The 5707-nt window shown below is 49.9% G+C and overlaps 1 pseudogene; it reads left to right on the forward strand.

Moving 5' to 3' along the window:
• Nucleotides 1–4016: 4016 nt before the first annotated feature.
• LOC118018972 lies at nucleotides 4017–5281 on the forward strand (annotated as a pseudogene).
• Nucleotides 5282–5707: the final 426 nt, after the last annotated feature.

Consider the following 5707-nt stretch of genomic DNA (forward strand, 5'->3'; position numbering starts at 1 on the left):
TGCTAGCAGTGGCTGGAGGCCTTGGGCACAGTTGGGACTCAGAAAAGTGTCATGACCAGCCATCCTGATTTGCCTGGGACTGAGAGGGTTCTGGGGTCGCTGGACTTTCAGTGCTACACACGGGAAAGTGGGGGGCAAACCGGGACAAGCTGGCTGCCCTAGCTAGAATTCAACTGAGTAAAGCACCAGGCTAGGAGGGGCAGTTTGGAAAAGGAGGGAGGCTGCCCAGCTGTGTCTGTCCTGTTCCTCTCTGTGGCCCAGGCTGCTATGCCACAGGTGAGCCATCTCTGTCCTATTTATTTGATGCTGTGACACATCCTGGGGCACTGTCAAAGAAGTTCATATTCCTGCCAGTTCTGGTTTCTCAGTTCCCATCCTAAATCATCAGTCAGTGGGAATTTAGTTAACTGAATAAATCATTCACTCAAGTGGAGGGGAAAGAGCAGAGACTGGGCCATCACAGAAACATGAATGCCGTGAGGATTAATGAGGGCCAGAAAAGGCAGAGGTGAATAACAAAATTGACATTCATGGAATGCTTATTAACGTACAGGGCGCTGGGCCAGGTAGTTTGTGCACATTATCCCGTCTTTTAACAACTATAAAGGTAGTTATAATTAACCCCCATTACAGATTTTAAAAATAAATAAATGAAGCTTCAGGAAGAGGCTAAATAACTTGGCTCAGGTCATGCAGCTAGGAAAAAAAAGTGAAAAAATTTGGTACTGAAGATCCCTAAATTGTTTCCTTCAACTTGTACATTTTCTTTAGCAATATTTTCGTGGTACAGAACAAGTATTTCCTACAAACGAGATAAACTGATTTAACCTCTGTTTTCATAAAGTAGCCAGTGACGCATGCTACATGTTAGCAAAAACATCCAAGTTATGGGGCGCCTGGGTGTCTCCGGCACTTAAGCGTCTGCCTTTGGCTCAGGTCATGGTCCCAGGGTCCTGGGATCGAGCCCCATTTCAGGCTCCCTGATCAACGGGCAGCCTGCTTCTCCCTCTCCCTCTGCCCCTCCTGTTTGTGCTCTCTCACTCTCTCTCTCTCTCTCTCTCTTGCTCTATTTCAAATAAATAAATAAAATCTTTAAAACAAAACAAAACAAAAACCACCAAGTTATACCTTTAGGAAATAGAGGCCTAAGTAAATGGTGCCTGCTATTACTACTCTAGCCTTTCCTTACTCCTTATTTTAAGCTCTATTTTTGATAGAGTTCAGCATTTCCCAAAATACGCTCCATGGAAGACTATGTCTGTGACATATGAATAGGTACCATATAAAAAAGGGGTTCTAAGATCTAGCAAAATTATGAAACCCTACATTAGCAAAGTTAAAGTTCTTTACTATGGAACTTCTCACTCTGTAATATGTTCATGGGCCCAGTGAAGCTCCACGAGGAAGCTCTAGTGTTCTCAACCTGTTATTCATTATTGGCCCTCCATCTCTAGAAGCCTTTTTAGACATTCCCCTAATCACCCCTTTCCATCCACCTGCTCCCCCAAACTAACTACTAAGGAATAAGACTTTGGCGAGTAGGTTGAGTTTTGGGGGGGGTCACAAACCATTGCATTGAGGGGTTTTTGCCCCCTATGAACTAATTTTTGCCCCCCCTTGGGGATGATATTGCTTCACTTGAGGATGCAGACTCTGGTATGAAATGCTCCTCAAACGTGTTTGACCAACCACTGACCTTTTTCAAGTGGACCAATATTCCCAGGAACAGACTCTGGGAATCCTGATTTATTCAGCATGAGATAGTTTAACACTGTTGTTTTCTTATGACTCAAGGAGAGACTCTTCTCTTTCATGCTGAAATTCCTGATGTTAAAAGATATACTGAGACATATTAAAAGTTTTAAGAGTTTATCAGCACCAACCAAATGGGAAGTAGTTAGAAGCCTCTGATGACAGGAACTAGGGGAAAGACTTTTATAGAGAAGATGCCAAAGCAGACCAAAGAAATGATTTGCTTGGCTGTTGCTTAAGTGGTTGCCTTATTTGGAAAAGCCTAGTTGGTCATTTGTGATTGGCTGTCCTTAGTTTTCAATTTCTTAACACTGACGGATTTGCAGGCTTAGGTTTTGGTTTCCTTACATAGACTGCTAAAGCATTAAAGCCACCTTAGTCTATTTGCCTTGTTTAATTAGTTTAACACTGGTATAAGACTACAATAAGAACAGGAGTTCAATAAGACTTGTTGATTGAGAAAACCTGTATCTGCCTCTGCTCTCCTGATGGCCATCATCCTTACTTTGTGATTAGAATTTTATACCACCAATTAAAAAAATGGTATAACATACATAAAGTGTCTAATGTTCACTAATCTTAAGTGTACAGCTTGATGAATTTGCAGAGTTGTATACACACCTACTTCCAGATAAAATATTTGATCAGAGAAACTTTAAAAAAAGAAATCTTTGACCTCCCATCATCCACATACTGTGGTTTTCAAACTTTATTGAAGTTTAATGAAGAATCCACCTAAGGGAGCTTATTAAAATTGCATATTCCTACCCTCAAAGATTCTCATTCAGAGGGTCTGGGGTGTGATCTTAGATTTTAAATAAAGCATTCCAGGTGACCCTGGAATGCAGGAGGTCTATGGATCACATTTCTGAGAAATGCTGGCCTCCCTACAGCATAAAAGTCAAAGTGCTGAACAAGGTGTTAAGGCTTTGCCTAATTTGACCCAATTCTATTTTTCCAGACTCAACCCTGGCTAGTTTCCACCATGTTGAATTACTCATCTCTCCTCAATAGGTCATGTATTCATGTTTCCCCTAACCTGGACTTACCTTTCCATCTACTCTATGTGACTGATGGACTCCTACTCATCCTTCAAGACCTAGCTACGTTGTCATCTCCTCTGGGAAGTCTTCTCAACCTCATGAGGCAGTATTAGTTGCTCCCCCATTGTTCATACAGAATTTTATTCAGAGCCCTATTATACTACTTACCACACAATGCTGATTTCTAAATCTCTTTGTTTAGAAATAAGTAGGAATATGTCTGCACACGGCAGGGCACAAAGTGGGTGAATGAATGAATGTATGCTACTGATTTACACATGGATTCACTTAGCTCTCATTTCCTAGGCCAATGAGACTGCAGTCTCCCTCAGGGAAGTAAGGGGTTTTGACTCACTTTTGTGATCTCCAAAATTACGCCAGGGACTCAGTAGTCAATGAAAAAATACCTAATGAATGAAAATAATCAACAGACTCTCTGTCCCCCCAATTTAGTGAGTACCTCCATGCTTCCTAGGCCCTCACTGCAACTCTTGGCGGGAAACAGGAGTGGAGTGTGCGTGCTGGGGTTAGGTGTCGTCCGTATCTAACAGATGAGAGTGTTAGGCTAGAAGCCGCAGGACTGGCCTCCAACACCAGGTTCCTGGTTCTCTCTACCCGTTCCCTCCACAGAACACTCTGTTGTCATGGAGACGGCCATTGTCCTAAGTGGGCACAGTTAGGTGAGGACTCCAGAAAGGCCCCCCAGGAAGGCAACGGTGCATGGCGACTCTTGGCCCCCTCGTCCAACTCCTTATCTACTTGCTCGCCTATTCCTGTGTGTACTCCTGTTTGTACTTGTTGATTTATTTCTTCAGCGTCTTTGTAGAGGACTAGGCAGCTGAGCTAGACAAAAGGCACCTGGGCAGGCAAAGCCCTACCTACGGCTCAAGGTGAGACCTAGGGACCACTGCCCATTGGCTGAGGAGGGCTGACAGGAAGCGCCGGCGGTGTGAGGGCCACAGGTGTGAGGGAGGGATGGAGGGACGGAGGGCGGTCCCGGACGTGAAGGGCGGGGGATACTCCTCCTCGACCTCCCGGGAGCGGGCCTCCTCGGGCCGGTAGCGCCTGCGCCGGCGCGCATCAAGCTCGGGCAGAAGCCCTGCGGACGCCGCCTGCGCCTGGGGCTCACCCCCACCGTTGGGTTCGCGGGCGCGCGGGGAAGCTCACGACGCACGTGCACCTGCCCTGCGGCCCCCGCGAGGGAAGAGCTCGGGCGCGGTCATGCGTGACGCTGGCGGGTACCGGGCCCGGCAGGCGAGGAGCGCGGGCCCCGTCCCGGGCAGGCCGTGGGCGGCGGCGGCGGCGGCGGCGGAGGAGCAGAGCTACGAGTATGGCGCCACGAGGTACCTGCTGCTGTGCGGCCCGGGCGGCATGCGGAGCTGCGGGCTGACGCCCACGGCCACCGCGCCCCTGGACCTGGCAAGTGCCGCATGCAGGCGGACCCGGCAAGTACAGGGGCATCGTCAGCGGCTTCGACGGGCTGCGCGGCCCGGCCCGAGGCTGGGCCCCGACCCTCCGGGGCTACTCCCTGCAGGGCCTGTGCAAGTTCGGCCTCGGCGAGGTCTTCAGGATCCGCTGCACGGAGCTCCTGGGCCCGGAGGAGGCGTACGAGCGCAGAACCAGCCTGTACCCGGGGGGTCGGCCCGCGCCGAGCTCTTCGCCCGCGCGGCGCTGGCGCCCACGGAGGCGGTGCAGGTGCGCATCCAGACGCAGCCCGGCTTCGCCCGCACGCTGCGCGCCGCCGCCCCGCGGATGTACGGCGAGGAGGCGCGTGGGCCTCCTCCAAGGCGGTGGCGCCGCTGTGGATGCGGCAGGCCCCCTACACCGTGATGAAGTTCGCCTGCCTCGGGCGCACCGTGGAGGCCCTCTGCGAGTACGTCGTCCCCGAGGCCCAGCGCCAGCGCACCAAGGCCGAGCAGCTGGCCGTCACCTTCGTGGGCGCTACATCGCCGGCATCTTCCGCGCCGTCGCGTCCCGCCCGGCCGACTCCGTCGTGTCCGTTTTGAACGAGGAGAAGGGCAGTGCGGCCTTCGGAGTGCTCCACAGACCGGGCTTTGCGGGCGTGTGGAAGGGCCTGTTCGCCCGCATCGTCATGAGCGGCACCGTGACTGCGCTGCAGTGGTTCATCTACGACTCGGTCAAGGGCTGTTTCGAGCTGCCTCGCCCTCGCGTCGCCCAGGCGCCCCCACCCGAGAAGCAGGAGTAGGCGTGGAGTTGTCAGCTCCTGGGGCCATCCTTGGCGCAAGTGTCCAGGCAGTGCTAGCGTGTAAGATGTGTTGTTTTCTGGCTTTGGAGAGGTGACGATACGTAGTCCGAGTTCTCTTGAAATGATTGATTCCTTCCTTTGTGGCAGTCCAAGAGGATTGCAGCCGTTTCAATTAGGAGTCCAAACCATTATCTTTGGGGAGTTGGCACGGCAGCTTTAACTCCGTAGCTTTCCAGCAACTGTAAAGAGAAAATTCTTAGCGGGAAGTAATATTAGGTAATTTAGGGTTTCTAGATTGTTTCTTCTCTGATTCACCATTCGGTGGAGATTTACTGAATAGCCTACTAATGAGGTTTGAAGGTCAGCACAACTATATGGGGCAGGGAACAAAGTAAAATTCTGCTACAAGGTATTCACCTCAATAGAAATCGTGCACCTATTGAATAGATGAAGGACTCATTCCATGTTTCCTGTTCATGTCCATCACAAGTAAAAATTATTAAAAGTTAAATTGTGGCTTCTATTGCCTGATAACTTAGAAAGTATTCCCTGTTTTCAAAGAGACATGACATGAGAAGATCTGCATTTTCTCATTTTGCTTTGTCCAATTCTCTTCCTGATGTTGCTGATTAGAACATAGCTCCCTCCAGGAAGTGCTACAATTGGATCAATGTGGAAAGCCAAAATGAGATGAAGGGCAGGCTCT

The sequence above is a fragment of the Mirounga leonina genome, unplaced genomic scaffold (genome assembly GCF_011800145.1).
Source record: "Mirounga leonina isolate KUSES-001 unplaced genomic scaffold, KU_Mleo_1.0 Mir_173, whole genome shotgun sequence".
In the NCBI taxonomy this organism is placed as follows: Eukaryota; Metazoa; Chordata; class Mammalia; order Carnivora; family Phocidae; genus Mirounga; species Mirounga leonina.